General features: G+C 38.5%; 1 pseudogene; it reads right to left on the reverse strand.

Annotated features, from left to right (window-relative positions):
• Positions 1–6,639: 6,639 nt before the first annotated feature.
• Positions 6,640–7,739, reverse strand: LOC134391296 (zinc finger protein 24-like; annotated as a pseudogene).
• Positions 7,740–19,910: the final 12,171 nt, after the last annotated feature.

Consider the following 19,910-nt stretch of genomic DNA (forward strand, 5'->3'; position numbering starts at 1 on the left):
AAGTCAGATAGTGTTATACCTCCAGCTTTATTTTTTTTGCTCAGCATTGCTTTGGCTAGGCATGGTCTTTTGTTATTCCGTATAAATGTCTGGATAGTTCTTTCCATTTCTGAGAAAAATGTCTTTGGAATTTTGATGGGGATTGCATTGAATTTGTATATCACTTTGGGTAGTATGGACATTTTCACTATGTTGATTCTTCCAATCCAAGAGCATGGGATATCTTTCCATCTTCTTGTATCCTCTCTAATTTCTTTCAGCAGTGGTTTGTAGTTCTCATTATAGAGATTTTTCACATCCTTGGTTAACTCATTTCCTAAGTATTTTATTTTTTGGTGGCTATTGTAAATGGGCAGGCTTTCTTGATTTCTCTTTCTGCATGTTCACTATTGGAGAAAAGAAATGCTACTGATTTTTGTGTGTTGATTTTGTATCCTGCTACTGTGCTGAAATCATTTATCACCTCCAAGAGTTTTTTCTAGAGGCTTTAGGCTGTTCGATATATAGGATCATGTCATCTGCAAACAGGGACAGTTTGACTTCATCTTTTCCAATCTGGATGCCCTTTATTTCCTTCTCTTCTCTGATTGCTCTGGCTAGTACTTCCAACACTAGGTTGAATAGGAGTGGTGAGAGTGGGCATCCTTGTCTAGTTCCTGTTCTTAAAGGAAAAGCTTTCAGCTTTTCCCCATTCAGGATGATATTGGCAGTGGGTTTGGCATATATGGCTTTAATTATGTTGAGATACTTTCCCTCTATACCTGATTTATAGAGAGTCTTAGTCATGAATGAGTGTTGAATTTTATCAAATGCTTTTTCAGCATCTATAGAGATGATCATATTGTCCTTATGTTTGATTTTATTAATGTGGTGTATCACATTTCTTGATTTGCGTATGTTGAACCAACCTTGCATCCCTGGGATGAATCCCACTTGATCGTGGTGAATAATTTTACGTATGTGTTGCTGTATTCTGTTTGCTAGTATTTTATTGAGGATTTTTGCATCTATATTCATCAAGGCTATCGGCCTGTAGTTTTCTTTTTTGGTTATATCTTTACCTGGTTTTGGTATCAGGATGATGTTTGCTTCATAGAATGAGTTTGGGAGATTTCCATCTGTTTCAATCCTTTGGAATAGTTTGTGAAGAATCGGTGTCAATTCCTGTTTAAATGTTTAGTAAAATTTTGCTGTGAATCCATCTGGTCCTGGGCTTTTCTTTGTTGGGAGCTTTCTGCTAACAGCTTCAATCTCATTTCTTGTTATTGGTTTGTTCAGATTTTCTACATCTTCATGGCTCAGTTTTGGGAGCTTGTGTGTGTCCAGAAATTTATCCATTTCCTCCACATTTTCAAACTTGTTGGTGTATAGTTGTTGCTAGTAGTCTCGAATGATTCCTTGTATTTCAGATGAATCAGTTGTAATATCACCTTTTTCATTTCTAATTTTTGTTATTTGAGTCTTCTCTCTTCTTTTTTTGTTAGCCATGCTAATGGTTCATCAATTTTATTTATCTTTTCAAAAAACCAACTTTTTGATTCATTGATCTTTTGAATTGTTTTTTGGGTTTCAATTTCATTCAGTTCTGCTCTGATCTTAATGATTTCTTTCCGTCTGCTAACTTTAGGTTTGGGTTGTTCTTGTTTTTCTAGATCTTTAAGGTGAAATGTTAGGTTGTTCACTTGCCATCTTTCCATTCTTCTGAGGTGAGCATTTAATGCAATAAATATCCCCCTTAATACTGCTTTTGCAGTATCCCACAGGTTTTGGTATGATGTATTATTGTTTTCATTAGTTTCAATAAATTTTTTGATTTCCTGCTTGATTTCTTCTTGGACCCATATGTCATTAAGTAGAATGCTGTTTAATTTCCATGTGTTTGTATAGTTTCCAGAGTTTCGTTTGTTATTAATTTCTAGTTTTAATCCATTGTGGTCTAAGAAAATACATGGGATAATTCCAAGTTTTTTGAATTTCTTGAGACTTGATTTATGACCTAATATGTGATCTATCCTAGAGAATGATCCATGTGCTGATGAGAAGAATGAATATTCTGAGGTTGTTCAGTGCAATGTTCTGTAGTTATCTGCCAAGTCCAATTGGTCTAGAGTATTGTTTAGATCTTGTGTTTCTCTGCTGATTCTTTGCCTAGATGATCTAATATTGACAGTGGGGTGTTCAGGTCCCCTGCTATTATGATATTAGTGTCTATTTCCTTCTTTAGGTCTAACAGAGTTTGTTTTATAAATCTGGCTGCTACAACATTGGGTGCATACGTATTTATGATTGTTATGTCTTCTTGATTGATCAGTCCTTTATCATTATGTAGTGTCCCTCATTGTCTCTTTTTATGGTTTTTAGTTTAAAGTCTATTTTGTCAGATATAAGAATAGCTACTCCAGCTCGTTTTTCTTTTCTGTTTGCATGGTAAATCTTTTTCCATCCTTTCACTCGCAGTCTATGTGAATCTTTATGGGTGAGGTAGGTCTCTTGTAGGCAGCATATAGTTGGGTCCTCCTTTTTAATCCAGTCAGCCAGTCTGTGTCTTTTGATTGGGGAATTTAAGCCTTTTACATTAAGAGTTGTTATTGAAAAGTGTTGATTTATTCCTAGCATTTTATTGATTGTTGTTAGGTTGTCTTAGGTGTCTTTTGTTCCTTGCTTTCTGATTTACTCTTTGGTTTCTGTGTTTGTTGGTTCCTTAGGTTGTAGATAGCCTTTTTGTTTGTTTGTTTTCTCTTCATGAATGCCATTTTCATTATAGTAGTGGGTTTAGATTTTTCTTTGGTTTTTATGGCAGTGGTATTTATTTTTCAGGAACCAAACCCAGTACTCCCTTGAGAATTTCTTGTAAGGGTGGTCGTGTGGTAGTGAACTCCCACAGTTTTTATTTGTCTGAGAAATATACTATTTGCCCTTCATTTCGGAAGGATAGCTTTGCAGGGTACAGTATTCTTGGCTGGCAATCTTTGTCTTTTAGTATTTTGAATACATCATCCCATTCCTTTCTGGCTTTTAGGGTTTGTGATGAAAAGTTTGATGTTAGCCTGATTGGGGCTCCCTTATAGGTGATTTGACGCTTCTCTCTTGCAGCTTTTAAGATTCTCTCTTTGTCTTTGAGTTTTGCCAATTTGACTATAACATGTCTTGGAGAAGACCTTTTTGGGTTGAATACGTTTGGAGATCATTGAGCTTCCTGGATCTGAAGATCTGTGATTTTTCCTATAACTGGGAAGTTTTCTGCCACTATTTTGTTGAATATGTTTTCAATGCAATCTCCTTTTTCCTCCCCTTCTGGAATACCCATGACTCGGATATTTGAGCACTTTAGGTTGTCTGATATCTCTTTCAGATTTTCTTCAATGCCTTTGATTCTTTTCTATTTTTTTTTTTTTTTTTTTTTTTTGTCTGCTTGTGTTATTTCAAACAGCCCGTCTTCAAGTTCAGAGGTTCTCTCTTCAACTTCGACAAGCCTGCTGCTTAAACTCTCTGTTGTGTTTTTTATTTCGCTGAATAACTTTTTCAGTTCGGCTAGTTCTGCTACATTTTTTTTCAGGGCATTGATTTCCTTGTACATTTCCTCTTTCAGGTCCTGTATACTTTTCCTCATTTCATCATGATGTCTAGCTGAGTTTTCTTCTATGTCATTCAGTTTCCTTAGAATTATCACTCGAAATTCCTTGTCAGTCATTTCAATGGCTTCTTGTTCTATAGGATCTAGAGCTTGAGATTTATTATCTTTTGGTGGTGTACTTTCTTGATTTTTCATATTTCTGATATTTTTTCTTTGATGTTTATTCATTGTGGCAGGGGGTTTCACAGTCCACAGATCAGATGAAATGAGCAGAGTACCTTATGTTCCACTGGGCAGTCTGATGAACACAGCAGGCAGACCGGCTCTCTTAGGGCGAGTTGGTGGGAGCAGTTGGCTGGTTCACTTTTTGATTTTTTTATCCCCATCAGTTCTTATCTGAGATTTTTAGGCTCATTTTACGTTGAGGCTTTTAGCCATCCTTTATTGTCTATTTTCTTAAATGCATATTCAAATTAGTAAAAGGAAATAGAAGGTTAAATTTCTTAAAGATGATTTTAAAATAGTTTAAGATAGTTTTCAGACTTTTTAATTCCTATGTTGCCTTTTAATGTAGAAGGGAATGTATCCTTACAAAGAACATTTCAATGATCAACACAGAAATAATGTATTTGTCTAAAAAAAGGAAACTTTTAAGAAAGGGACAAAGAATCAGGTAGTTCATTATTTAGAAAATAATAGGGAATATAATCATCACATGGAAAATTTAGGCATTAACAACTGAATTATTTATTTTTAAATTTATTTTTTCTTAGCATATTCATTGTTACAAATCATACTTATTCTTTATGCCCCTTATCCATCCTCTTCCCCTCCTCCTCTTCCCCCCTCCCCCTCTAATAACCATAGATTTGTTCTCTCCATCTGATAGATTAACTGTTCCTCTGTTGTGTTGTTGCCTAGATGATCTGTCCAGCACTGAGACAGGTGTGATCAAGTCACCCCCTATTATTGTAAATCAGATGCTTCTTCTATTATCTGGAGTGTGCTTTGTGAAGAAAGAGGACCTCTTTTTTTTTTTTTTTTTTTGGTCTCTACTAGTGCCTCTCCTTGTGACAATGCAGTTGAGAGTTTGGAGTGCCATCTGCACAGTGGCTGTGACTACTACTATAGAGACTACCTGCTTTTGTGGCATCCATGGAAATTGCAGTAGCTATGGTGGGTGACCCTCGTGGAAGTGGTGTTTTCAGTGTACTCTTTACCTGGTTATGGCTAGGTTCAGCTTCACCAGGCTCCATGCCTCAGGACCCCAGAAGGACCCGGGGTGGTGTTGGCAGCTTGCCTAGTTGCAGTTGGGTTTGGCTTATTCTGGCTCCATGCCTCATTCTAAGATGTTGTTGTAGAGCAGTTACGGGGAGCGGGAGATATGAAGGGGGAGGAAATAGGGTGGGAAGAGGAGGAACGGGGGGGTGTGATCAAGGCCTGTGGCTCTCCCGTATTCTGGCAGGGGAGACCAGCAGCTCTGTGGTCATTGCTGGGCTGGTTATGGATTTCCAGGGGGCACTGCTGAGGCCATTGCGCCCCCACTGCTCCTGTTCGGAAGCCCAGGGAGCTTCCTGCGGCTGCTCAGTGGTCATTGCTAGGCTGGTTGTAGATGTCCAGAGGGTGTGGCTGAGGATGTTGGCTCCTACCACCCTGGCTCAGGACCTGGGGCACTTCCTGTGGCAGCTCGGTGGTTGTCACTGGGCTGGCTGCAGATGTCGGGAGGGGCATGGCTAAAGCCCTCAGCTCCCCACGGCCCCTGCTTGGGAGCCCTGGGCACTTCTTTGGTTGTGAATGTTTGGGGGGCATGGCTGAGATCTTCAGCCTCACCACCACCCTGTCTCTGGTGCCTGAGGTGCTTCCAGTGGTGGCTTGGTGTTCATCACTGGGTTGGTTGTGGATGTCGGGGGGACGTGGCTGAAGTCCTCAGCCCTCCCCCCTTCCCTGGCTTTGGAGCTCAGGGGGCTTCGGTTTTTAGGTGTTCTTTGGTGGTGTTAGACCTTTACTAGTTAACATCAAACTTTGTCAGCTCTGTGTTGGATTATTCACTGTTCCCTCCATTAAACTCTTCACTGGAACTAATTTTTTGTCCTTTGCTTACTTCTAAAATGGAGGAACTTACTGTGGGGACCAGCACTTGAGCCCTGTGGTTGAGCTAAATTGCTTCATTGCTGCTGATTCCATGGGGAAGGCTTTTTGTGCAGCTCAAGTTTTAATGGTTGACCTTGCACGTACTTCCAGGTCTTGTGAGTTCTGGTACACCTTGGTTGTGTAGACACTCTGGTCCAGTTTGCCTTTTCAGCAAACTGCACCCCCTGCAGTTCTACAGTCTACACAGAGTGTTCCTGTGCTGATTGGAGGGCAGATCAGCCGTCCATGATATGCCCCAGTGTTCCCCGAGTGGGCCCTTCTCTCCCACCACCCACACTCCAAACACTTCTCATGGGCTGGTCCCTTGTGATGATTCACCAGCCTCTGAGTGGCTCCTTTTTTCTGTTGTCTGTGCCTCCTTGCTCCTATGTGGATCCATGGGAACCCCGTTACTATTCTTGCTGGCCTGGGAGCCACCACGGCCCTCTTCTTCCCTGCCAGCTCCAAGCAACTTCAAAGAAAGGGCACAACTGCAGCTTTTGTCAGCTCTTGCTCCGTGTGCTCATCAGCTCCAGCCGTGAAGCAGCTGGGGCTCAAAATAGTGGGAGCAGTACTTTCTTTCTCTCACTGTGTCTTCTCCTGCCTTCATGAACTCTGTAGGTCTTTCCTCCTCTTCCCCTGAAGCAGCCCCAGCTTGGCTGTCTTTGCTGATTTGTGGGAGAGTGAAACTGGGGACCATTTATTCCAACATGTTGACCAGAAGTGAGTTAAGTTTAAAATCTCAGTTTCTAGGCAGGTGTGACACCACTTCTTTCAAGATACAATAATGTCGAGTGAAGATTTTTTGTGTGTGTTTCCCAGTGGATTTTCTGACAGTCAATAGGGAAAAACTATTCTGTATCATTTCATGTTTTTAATTTTGTCTTCATTTCTGAAGAGAAAGACCTGAGTGCTGATTTTTTTTTTTAAATTTCTTAAACGTTTATACTGAGAAGTTTTTCTGCATTGTGTCTTCTCTGGTGTCTAAAAAGATTTGATCTTTCCCTATAGTATTTCCTACACTGAACATATTTGTAAGGTTTCTCTTCAGTATTGATTCTCTGATGACTAATAAGCCCAGAATTCTGACTAAAGGCTTTCCCACATTCAAGACATTTGTAAGGCTTTTCTACAGTATGAACTTTCTGGTGATGCACAAGGATGGAACTTCTGCTGACTGTTTTCCCACACTCAACACATCCATAAGGTTTCTTCTCATTATGGATTCTTTGCAGAAAAAGGGCTGAGCCCTGACCAAAGTATTTTCCACATTCATGACATATATGCTGTTTCTTTTGAGAAGAATTTCTCTTCCTTTCAAACCTGCCCTTGGGGAAACAGGCTTCTCCATATTTAAAAATTTGAGGAACACCTATATTGAGAGTGCCAGGAACTTGATGAGATTCCACTGTTGAAGGAGTCTATTGCTTTGGAACTAGAGCTCTATTTTCAGTCCTAGCCATCATCATCACAGTGCCTTAGGGAATGGAGCTCCCAGGGTGCCCACTTGAGCTGATTCTCCACAGCGTCAAGCTCAGAACTTGGTAATCCCTGAGCTGCTTCATGAGATACTATCTCTTCTACTAGTACTTCCCATTTTCATTGATGGAAAGAAAGCAGCTGTCCAGGGTCATCAAGTTCACTGTCCAAATCCTCCAGCACCATCACCGCCTCCTCTTCATTCTCTGGATGATGCTCTCTAACACAAATCTGTACTTTCTTGGGTAGGATGGCAACAAACTGCTCCAGTACTACCAGCTCAAGACCCTTTCTTTTGTGTGTGTCTCTGGCCTGAGCCACAGATGGTAAAGTTTTTGGAGCTGGCTCACAGCTTCCTGGGTTCCGGGTAAATCCTGGTATCTAAACTGCCCAAAATGCTGTTGGAAAACCTCTGGATCAGGGAGATAGTTTCAGGGGATACTTGATCCGTCTTCACCATCAGGATCCTCCTCCAACTTCATTCTTAGATTTTTTTCCTACTTGTCTGACTTGGGGTAAGTATTGAATCTTCTCTTTCCACTGACTGAGTAGACATCTTGATTTATAGTAAGTTCCAGAAGCTGGGAAGTCCAAAGCCCATGGAACACATCTGATGAGGGACTTGGTGGTGGCTCTACAGCGATGTAGGTTATCACATGGCAAATATGGCAGGAGCAAGAGAGGACTTTTCTTCTTTTCTAATATAAGCATGTAAAGCTATATTTTTTCCCTCTAAGCACTACTTTAATTTTATTCCATACCTCTTGAAATATGTTTTTATTTTAATTCAGTTCTCAATCTGCTTCAATTTCCTTTGCAATTACTTCTTTGACCCATAGGTTATTTAGAAATGTGTTTGTTAATTTCAAAATATTTGAGGTTTCCCAGGATATCTGTTAATGATTTCTAATTTAATTATGATAAGATACCATACTGTGTATTATTTCAGTCTATGTAACAGTATCAAGGTTTGTTTATGAACACCATAAAAGTGTACGGTGAATATGCTGTACACTTAAAAAATGTGCATTTTTCTTTTTATGGAATGTTCTATAAATATCAAATAGATCAAGTCGGCTGATAATGTTGTTTCACTCTTCTATACATTTACGGATTTTTTTGTCTAGTTTTTCTACTAACTTCTGAGAGACGAGTGTTACAATCACCCACTAGAATTGTTGATTTTCCTAATTCTCCATTCAGTTTTTGCTTCATATATATTGAACCTCTGCTATTAGTGCCATACAAATTTAGGGTTGTTATATCTTCTTGATGACCTAACCCCTTTATTATTATTAAATGTCCCTTATTTTTTACAACCAGCACAATTGAACAGACACAATTTCTTATAACAAAACTAAAGTAGGTCCATGCTATTTCCCATAACAAATATGTAGAGGAAACTAGACTGTAGATTAAAGGTGACATTTGTAAGAGATAACAAAGAACTTTTTCAGGATTAAAAATCAGGATTAAAAATCAGGATATCACAGGTGAATTTCTCATAAACAAACTAGTCAGGACTAAATTTTATGATGGTGTATAACATACGTAAGAAAGGATATTCATCCCAACCTAGGTTAATTTCCTTAGTGTCTTAGAAGTAAATATTGTCTAGTTTATATTTATTTTTATGACAAGATGTAATGGTATGCTCAATGCTTTGTTTCTTCAAAGTCCCGGTGTCAAACGTTTTATCCATTCTCTCAATAGCTGGATACTTCCTATTCATGATAAAAGAAATCTACTTTAGTCCCCCAAACCAGCACCATGCTTAATGGAAACATTCTAGAGATACCTCATTAAAGGCAGGAATAAGACCATGAAGCCCACTGTCATCACGATTATTAAATATTTTACTGGAAATACTAGCCAATGCAATTAGATATGAGAAAGTAGAGGTATAAAACTTGGAATGGAGTATGTAAAACTCTCACCATTTCAATGATATGGTTGTAATCCTAGAAACTCTGAAAGAATGAACTCCAAACAATAAGGCAACTTAGTGAGGCAGTGGAGTAAAATACTAATATGCAGTAAATGATATTAACATGTACACAAATAACTACCATGTGTAGTAACTGCCTTCGGATTTGATAGTTCTAGGCTGCTGCTGAAAGACAGGCTGGATATGCTGAATTGGATCCCACTGCTATTTAGCGCATTTCTCAAAGTGGCTATTTCACCAATTAATAGTACCCCTCATAGACAGCATTATAATCAGCCCCTCCTCCCTCCACCTCCTACCCTTTCTCTAGCCCTTTAGAAGTTAAGAAGTAGCACAACAGACCCTTTCTTTAAATATATGGGAAAGAGAGGTGTAGAGTATGTATCAGGTAGGATTCTTTTTAGCTATAAGAAACAGAATCCCAGACCCAAGCTGATTTAACAAAAGTATTAACTAAAATTTCCTGAGTAATTACAACATGACCAACACTATTTTAACTCATTTAATTTTCATGAAATCTGTATCAGAAAATAATAAGGAAACCTATTAGGTATACCTAAAAGAAGTTCACAGAGAAGGTGAGCTCCAGGTTTGGAATGATGTCACCAAGGACATCTTTCCATTACTTTGTTCAGTTGTGCTCAGCATCAGCTTTATTCTCTTGTGGGGGATAAGATGGCTGCCAGTGACAGTGTAAACTAGATGTTTCCATGTCAAGAAGAGTGTTAGAAACTTTCTTATAAGCATGAAACAGAAGTCCCTTCCTTCAGTCTAAGCCAACTTGGGTCACTTGCTCAATTACTGAGAATTCTGTATGGTGACTGGTTTAGATAAAATCAGTAACATTTTCTGATGCTGCAAATAAGGTAGGTATCTGAACAAAACAAGGGGTTACAAAGGAGTAAGAGGGGACCGAATATTGAGTAGACACATAACATTACTCACTGGAGTTTTGTTTTACATAAAATTTAGATGGAAACTTGAGCATATTTTAAGTCCAGTGATAGAAAAGTAGATTCTGAGTTTTCAAGAAAATGGTCAGAAAAGCCTATTTTATCTTACAAAGTAAACATGTTTCTTTCTGGTACCGAACAGGAGCTAATTGATCTAGGGTTCATTTTCATGAATTTTGTATGAAAGGCAGATATCATAAGCTTTTAGTTGATTTATTCTGTGAAACATAATCTCTTTCTTTGAAAATGTGAGAGGTCAATATTCAATCAATGAATATTCAGGTCAGATCAATAAAGATTACACAGCGGATGCCTATTTTATTTATTTCCTCTGATACAAGAACCATTCAAGTAGTCCTTACAGTTCAAGCACTGATCTGACTGGTTTCTATTAATTCTTCGTAAAAGAACCATTCTGGGAACTCCGAATTTAATTGCAGGCTGCTTTGATAACGTGCTCATTTAGCCAGTTGGACTCCAAAGTGATGGAATACATGTTTGGCGACGTAATTGTTGTGTGGGAAGAAAAAAATAAAACTTCTGTTACTGTTTTTACCTCACCTTTCTAAAGTTCTGTTTTGTATGTTTCATGGTATTCATAATATATCAATACCATACTTACGAGTACATGTATATAATCTTTTTTCTTTTTTTTTTTTTTTCTGATAGGGATGTATGATCAAGAGTTTGAAGGCCAGTACCTTAGAATAAACTTGATTAGTCTCGGACTCACTGCTTCGTGGAGAAAAGTCAGTGCTTGGATTTAAAGTTTGTCATTTAAAAAGTAAATGATAGTGATAATAGTGGTGATGACGACAATGGAATGATCAAGATGAACTAATAGCTAACACGTACTGAGCACTTATAAAGTGCCAGACACTATTCTAAGTACTTTACAGCGTCATAACAAATCTATGAGGTCAATATTATTTATCCATTTGACTACTAAACCCCATGAGGAACAGAGACTACCGGATTACAATTTTTTCTCACCCCTGTATTCCCTAGTGCAAAGTAGGCATTTAATTTGGTGAATAAAATGAAATCTAGTGTGGCCAAATTTCATAGCCAAACGGGGCCGAGTGGATTTCAGTGCCAGAGCGGGGCTCACGTGGTCCGGGCTTTCCGTCCTCGGAGGCCAGCAGAAGCGCCAGATCCCTGAGAGGAGCAACGCGAGCTGGTGGCTCAGGTGTCCTCGGTCACAGCAGCTGAACTGAATGTGTTAGAGGCGACGGGACTCAGGGAAAGAAAAAAAAGCGGAGACTGGAACAGGAGAACGCGATCCCCGCGAGAGTCTGAACGTCTGGGAAGCCGAAGCCAGGCGGTACCAACCCCGGACCAGCCCGCCGGCTGACCCCCGCGGGCCGTTAGAACAGCAAGCGCGCGCCGCCCCGCCACGCCGCGCCCCGACGCTCTAGCCCGCCAGGAGGAGACGCCGGAAGTCTCGACTGCTCCTTGCCGGGCCCGCCCGTCTGAGGGCGCTTTCCGCCTCCCCACACCGGAAGGACCCGTCACCCTCTGCGCGGCGTGGCTCTTCGGCCGCTGACAGGTGAGAGACCTGCCATAGAGGCCTTTGGTCTTCACCTCCCCCCAAAGCGTTTGATCCCGCAGTGCGGGCGGCTGCAAGGAGAATTCCTTCTGGAGGCGCCGTCGCTTCACACACGGGCGCCCTCCGTCGCTCCACCTTGAAAAACCTGCTGTAACCGGCTTGAACTTTGTTACTTCGTTTAGTTTTCTGCCATCCTCCTGTTCCTGTTTAAGAGACTGCGTTAGCTTTGTGAGAACCGTTGCTTCTTGCGTGCCGGCAGACGTTGGTTTGGAGACGTATTGTGTGTAAAGCTTGAGGGTAACGGCTCTGTTCTGTATTGACCGGGGCATGCTGGGAAAAGTAGTCATAAAATCCTATTAACGTCGTTCTGATATTTGTTTTTTCTCATTTCATTGGTTAAAAGGTGGTAGTAGTTCAAATATTTTTCAGAGACTGAACATTTTGAGAATCTGAGGAAAACTGGAAAAATGTGCATCTTTTTTACATGTGAAGTCTAAAGCTTCATTTCCTCCCCAAAGCCTGAGTCCAGGTCCGACTCTGTCTTTTACTGCAGTGTTTTTTGTTTTGATTCATTTTGTTTTAAATTGTGATGAAATATACATAACGTAAAATTACCATTTGAACCCTTTTTAAGTGTGTAATTCGGTGGCGTTGAGTACTTTAAGTACATTCACACTGTGTGCAGTCATCACCTCATCCATCTTCAGAACACTGTCGTCTTCCCAGCTGAAACTCTGCATCCATGAAACAGTAAATCATCGCTCCGCTCTCCCCCCAGCCCCTGGCAGCCACCGTTCTACTTACTGTCTCTATGGATCTGACTACTCTAGGAACTTCATGTAAGCTGAGTCATACAATATTCGACCTTTGGTGTCTCATTTATTGCATTCAGCATAATGTCTTCAAGGTTCGTTCATGTTGTAGCACGTGTCAGAATTTCCTTCCATGTAAAGGCTGAGTAATATTCCATTGTATGTAGATACCACATTTTCTTTATCCATCCATGAGGAGATATTTTGAGTGTTTCCACCTTTTGGCTTTTCTGAATAGTGCTGCTTGAACATTGGTATACAAATGTCTGAGTTCCTGCTTCAGTTCTTTTGGGTAAATACGCAGAAGTGGAATTGCTGGATCATAGGTTAATTATCTTGTAATTTTTTCAGGAAGTGCCCATATGCTTCAGTGTTTTTTGTAATTTACATAAAATAGGGGATTTACAAGTATTGTGTAATTTAGGCATATGTCACACATTTACCTTTCTAGAAATATGAATTCAAAGAGCCATTTTCTATTTGAAGGGATGTAGTTGTAGTTGGAGATCTTTGAGTGTTAAAATTATTAGAATTCAGACTAACTTTAAGATTTACCTGGATAGTTTCCCAAATCCTAAACATCTTTATGATCCAGGCTTTCAAATTTAGTTTGTTTTCCCTTAATGCTTTCTTTGGTTTTAGTCTTTTTGGGCAAATTACCTATCATGGCAGACTCTAAAATGGAGGTGATTTTGCAAACTTATACATTCCAAAGGTCTGTGGATTGCTTTGGTTTCATACTACTGCTCCAGTCAGATACTTTGGCAATTACTGTGATATGCCGTGAACACTGCTGCTTCTGACAGTCAAGTTTATCTCCCCCAGTGTAAAGATATCTGTGTCATTCATAAAAAAATGGGAAATGGCCAACATTATTTTTTGTTACTGTATCATTCTTTTTTCAACTATTCTCCTTTTGTGGGAACTATAACTTGTTTGTGGGTACTGGAATCCCTTGCAATAGCTGTGACCTTTCTGAGATCACTGGGGAAATGTAGAAAACAGACAACAGTATGGCTCAAACAAAACTTAAAAAACTGAGATCTCAGATGGCCTGCCAGATCCGGGAACAGGATGGCTTACGGGCAGCTCTAAGGAATAAAGGGCAGAGGATTAACATGTTACACCCTCTCTAGTTCCTTCTCCCTCCAATCACAACATCTTTTATAATCTCTCAGTTCAATATTCCCTTATCACTGTTACAACCCATATCACATTATAAACAGCAAGTGTATTATCAGGAGAGATAGGAGGAACAAGTGTGTTAATGTGATTATTGCTCTTAGTTTGGGTCTATTTCATATCACCTGGACTCTCACCTGGTGATCTGTCTTCTTGTGGGCTCTTGGCACCTTAAGATATTTGGCATCTACAAATGCACTGGAAAGGTCCCTAGATGGATTTGGATGCTCTAGATATCTTGAACTTTTACACCACTTAGTTTCATATGTGACCTCCTCAATATCCATCAGATACCAAGATTACATAGGTGCTAAGCACCCAGCTTTGCCTGTTTATGCCCTAGCTTTTTTGAGGAAAACAAAACACAATCACGTAAAGAATGCCTTTTTAAGACTTCTTTTGAAGTTACCAGAATAAAAGGTGAATATTGACTATTAGCTTTCGGTCATAGTTTGTTACCTGTCATGAAGACCTTCCTATACTAGAGATGAAGTGATTGATTTCTCCTGTATGTTGGCAGCTTTTAGAAACACTTCTACATCTATATTTAAGTATTTCAACATGCTTTATTACATTAGCAACTTTTTAATTTTATTTGGGCCTTGGGCCTTTGAGCTAAGAGTGGCAAACTGTTGCGTTTTCTGTGAATACTTTCACATACTAACTATTAATTATTTTTTTTCCTCCTTTCCATAAACATATGGCACTGACTATTATCTTTTTACTATGTATCTGCCTTTTAAAAAATTATACAGTAAAGTTAACTTTTTTCTTTTTGGCATAAGGTATTGTGAATTTTAACCCATGTATAGACTTGTGTAACCACCACTATAATCAGGATACAGAATATAGTTGTCTCACCTTAAAAACTCCATACTGCTATCTCTTCATGGTCACACCTTCCCCTGATCCAAGTAGCGAAACCCAAATAGTAGATAGTTTGTACTTTTTATTGTGGGAAGCAGGAAACTTGCATCCCTGCCTTTCCTCTTCACAAGGGATTTTATCTAAGTATGATGGTCTGGAAAGGATAAAAACAGTGTAGTCTCTTCATTTTCTTTCAGAAACTCATGAAGTTTTTTAACAAGCTTGATTAGGAATTAAAGTGTTTCGCTAATTAGGTCTTCCTATAGGGGGCAGTGTTGTATTATAAATAGGACATAAAGCTTGTGAAACTTGTCAGCTAGAAAATAATTGTTCTCAATTTTTAGGTCAGAAAAACGAGACGCTTAATTAAGAACTGACATTTAACTTTCAAATCTAATTTTTTGGATCTATTTCAAAATGATTCTTATTCTTATACTGTTATTATTTAAGCAGTCTGTGGATAAAAGTATTTCTCAATATATTTATATTTGTCTTCAAGTGGTTTTACATGTTAGCAGAGCTAGGAGTTGACTCTTTCCTTACAGTTAACTTTGGTGGCAAGAATAAATCCAATGATATGGATGAATCTGTAAGTCGTAGAATCTTATCAGTGAGACTTCAGATGTTTTTCATTCCAACCTTCTCTATCACACGTATAACATCTTCTTTATCACCATCTATAACATCCCTGGCAACTGGTGCCATTAATCAGCAAATGGAACAGATGTGGAAGAAAGATGCAGGTTTCAGTTAACAGCATCTTGAGTTTGAAGCCTTAATGGAGATATTCAGTGGGAAATGATGAAGTGGGGCTTGTGAGACATTCACACTTAGATGACTCATAGATTTTTAAACCTAACCCATCCAAAAAAGGATTGCCTTTTTCTTTACATTTCCAGCAACTTATGTATGGCAGTATATACTTACGTGGGGACTTGGACAGCCATTCATCCAGATGCTCATGCATGATATCTGGTGTCATCTTTAAGACCTCTCAACAATTCTGTTCTACCTCCTAAATATTGTCAATGTGATTACTTCATCTAGGCTCTCTATCTAGGTAGCTCTATCATCCTGGTCCAAACTATCATTATTTTTCACCCAAACACATTATTTTCACACCTAATTGGTCTGCAAGAATTTATTATTACCTCTATTTTTTAGACAGCAGCCATTTTAGAAAATGTAAAATCCGATCATGTCACACTCTCTTGCTTGAAATTCTTCTATTAATTACTGTTGTACTTAGAATAAACCCCAACTATTTAGTTTGACCCACAGTGTTCTTCCCTCCTCCCTACACTGAACTAGCCTATCTGCTTATTATTACAGCCTTATCTCATGCCACTTTCCCTTTGTTGGTTGTGCTCCTCCCTCTCTGGTGTCCTTGTTCTTTGATTGGAGGAGGTGGGGAGCATAGATGCAGAAGGCCTATTTGTAAGTCAGTGTGCATTAGGTAAAAAAAAAAAAAAAAATGCTTACTAGTATATTAAAGTTTGTGGCTTGTAGGGATATTTTCATAGCATTCAGGAACCCATCACTCTGTAACTTTCAACTTCTCACATGGAATCTAGGGATAGATGCACATCTGAGTGCGGATTCTGTGTGGGGAGAAAAATTATATTCCAACTGAGAAAAGGCAATTTTGATAGTGATTACCAGTTACATTGCAACTGTGGATAATTTTTCTTATTTGTTAGCTCTCGGTGTGGCTTTATTTTTATAATTTCATTCTTCTAGCACTTAATTATGCATTAAGTTTGTTTTTCATGTGTATCAGTCTTGCCTTAGCAACTAGTTGGACCACAGAACCATCTATGGCTTAGATGCTGTTAGTGGCATTCCTAATACGTGATATTCTACTGGCCGTTGTTGAGTTTCTTGTTTCCCAAGGCTGGTCATTCCTGCTTGGGATAGTTTTGTCTGTTAAGAAGTTCTTCTCTATCTTGTACCAAGTCTCTGGCCCATAGTTTCCCCACACCAGTTCTAGTTTTCCTTGGGGGCATAGAGAAAAAGACTAACTTTTCTTCCCCCATTAGCCCTTTAGCTATTTAAATAGCTGTTATAGTTACCAGAATATTCTCTTTGATGTAAATGTCTTTAGCTTCTTTAACTGTTTCTAATTTTGTTCACACTACTGGGCACTTTCCATTGTTCATCCTCTAGTTTATTGTTTGCAAATGTGATTTTGGGGACCACCTGTATCAGAATCACCTAAGGTACTTGTTAAAAATGAAGATTTCTATGGAATTAAGATGGTAGATTCAGTCTACACTTCTAATCTTTCCTTCTCTCGAAACCCCACTAAAACTGCAGTAAAGACCCAAATGGACAAGGACATCAGGGAAACAGACAATAGCAGATTAGAACATTGAAAAGCCTAAGAATGAGTGGAGATTAACTGAGATACTCAAGACTCATCAGTCTTAAGTTGGCAGAGGGGAAAACTGAGAACCAATCAGATTTTCCCTATAAATCCTCAGAAAGCTCAGGAATTGACAATACCAAGTATCTCTGGAAATTGGGATGCACAGGACATAAAATAAGGAAGACTGGATAAATGCTGCTAAGAATCAACTCTCCCAATGCGTACTGTTCACCTTGGGACAAATTATGGAGGTACAAAGCAGATGGTCTCTGGATAAAGTTGTGTTTCTGTGTGGGAAGTCATTTCCAGCATTTCTCAGGAAATTTGTATGTTTATTCTAATCACGAATCCTGAGGAAAGTCATTGAAAAAGTGATGTTCCTATGAGTGATGTTCCAGAAAATAAGTTTTGAAGCAAAGTCTTAGAATTGACAATACAACATTTATTCAATATAGTACTATTACTATTGCTATGAGGTCTGAATGTTGTATATAAATACTACCCAATAATGTTTGTTGGTGTTTTTAAGTTGAGAATATTCACTACAGACTGTAGTCCTTTGTAAATAACAAAGTAGGAATTATAAGAGAAAAATGTATTTATGTTTTTATAGAATACTCCAACATGAAATGAGAATTTGATATAAAATCAAGTAAAAGTAAAAGCAATATTAATTTCAAATGCAAAACCAAAATCAAAGTAAGCAGATAAAATAGTTTATCATTAAGAAAGTATGGGAACCAACACAAACTCTTAACACTCAACCTGAAGTTGCTTTTTGATACACTCTTAATTTGATCAGCGTTAACATAAAATGAATGAATTTTTTTCTATATCTGGTTGTTACGAAACAAAGATCAAGACTATTGGAAAAGACAAGTAATACTTGGTATGTTTTAAAAGTTCATTTTAAGAATGCTAATTTCTAAATAGAGTACAGTTGATCCCTGAACAACATGGGTTTGAACTGCATAGGTCCTCTTATGCATGGATTTTTTCCAGTAAATACTGTTAATGTGTTTTCTCTTACGATTTTTTAAAAAACATTTTCTTTTCTCTAGCTTACTTGATTCTAAGAACACAGTATTTCATACATATAACATACAAAATATGTTTTAATCTGCTGTTTATGTTATCAGTAAGGCTTCTAGTCAACAGCAGGCTATTAGTAGTTACGCTTTTGAGGAATCTAAATTTATACATGGATTTTCAACTGTGTGGGTGGTTAGTGCCCTAACAACTGCAATGTTCAAGGGTCAATTGTTTTATCTTTCAATTTTTATAATGCTTTTTATTTTGCATTTATTTTGTATTAATGTTTCTTTTTAAATGTCTTCTATTGTTCCGTGTCTATATCAGATAGAAATCATTCTTACATGTTTTCTCAATATATAATATTATCACAGTATATTGGTTCACAATAATAATAAGCCATAGATTTATTATTACATCTTTACTTTTTTTTAACAAAATCCTTGGAACTTTTAATATTCTATCACAGTAAAATGATTCACTATTTATTGTTATGGTCACCCATTGTTTAAAAACACATAAGTGAAGTCTTATGAAAAGTACAGAATAAATTGTGATTGTGGGAAATCCAGTTTTTTGTTCCCAAATCTCAAAGATTAATATCTGTTCTGAATTTGGAAAGGAGTATAGTTGTTACCAAACTGAGAATAGAGGAATAAGTGATTGTATGAAACTGAATCTGAGAGCACAGTCACCCCTGCCACTTCCACCACCGCCCAACCCCATTTCTCTGGATTCACAGAATGCTGGCAGCCAAGCAGGAGTTTGGAATATTATTACAGGGGTTTCTGTGTAGCCCTAAAGAAAAGACCTCAGAAGGGGGTTCCTTGAAGCTGCAAGTCACCAAGCCCCACCTACAAGTTCAGTTATAAGCTTTTTAGTCCTCCACACTTAATTATGAGCAAGTACCCAGGGATTACCAGTTATTTGAGGAAAACATCCAACATTCAAGGTGGATGATGGGAACTAAAAGAAACAGAAAAAATCACCTCAGAAAAAACAGAGACTACAGGGAGTAAAAAACTACCAGCAACCTCCTACCCCAATTAATATATTCAGAGAGATAAGAGGTGAGAATTAAATGAAAATGGGGTACTATATAAGAGATGAGCAAGAAAACAAAAAAGAGTTTACAACATGATAATGGAAATGAAAACTTTAGGAGGATTGTAAGATAATATTCAGGAAATCTCCCAAAAAGTAGAGCAAAAAGAAAAGAGAGAGAAGAGAGGACACTTAGCCGACTGTTCCAAAGGTTTCATACAATTGAGTTCCAGATGGAGAAAATAGGGGAAAATGAAAAGGAGAAAATAATAAATAATTCAAGATAATGACCTATAATTGAAAGTTGGAGTTTGTAGATTGAATGTGCCCGCTGAGTGCCCAACTTAATAAATACACACATGCTGGGACACATCATTAGAAAATTTCGGGACTCTTGGGCGGGAGGGAAAAAAACAGGTTGTGGATAAAGGATCAGGAACAGAATGGCTTTGGATTTCCCTGCAGCAACTTGGAAGTGAGAAAACAGAGCAATACCTTCAAAATTCTGAAGGAAAATGATTTTTAACTTAGAATTATGTATGTAGACAAAGTAAGGCCAGTTAAAATACAAATATTTTCAGACATGCAAAACTTCCCCTGTCCTCATTATTAAAATCTATTGGAAGGTGAGAAAATTGAGAGGAAACTAAGAAGGAAGAAGAAAAAGGATACAAGAAACAGGAGATCCAGTACAGGAGGAAGGTGAGGGGAATCCCCAGAATGATGAAGCGATGCCAAGATGCCAGCTGTGTATCTGATGTAGAGGGCAACCACTCCAGGTTGGAGGGCTGTGAATCAAGACGTAGACTTGTTGAGGGCTATAATTACCAAGATGCTTGCTGTCACTGTCTGTCTTTTAAATCTGAGAACAGAATTCTCTGGTGAGCTTGAACCAGATTCTAATGTGTTTTCAGCTTGTCTTGACCATGTGCTGGACAAGTATCTGTTTACCCCTATGTTCTGCTGCCTGGC

The sequence above is a fragment of the Cynocephalus volans genome, chromosome 11 (assembly GCF_027409185.1).
Source record: "Cynocephalus volans isolate mCynVol1 chromosome 11, mCynVol1.pri, whole genome shotgun sequence".
In the NCBI taxonomy this organism is placed as follows: Eukaryota; Metazoa; Chordata; class Mammalia; order Dermoptera; family Cynocephalidae; genus Cynocephalus; species Cynocephalus volans.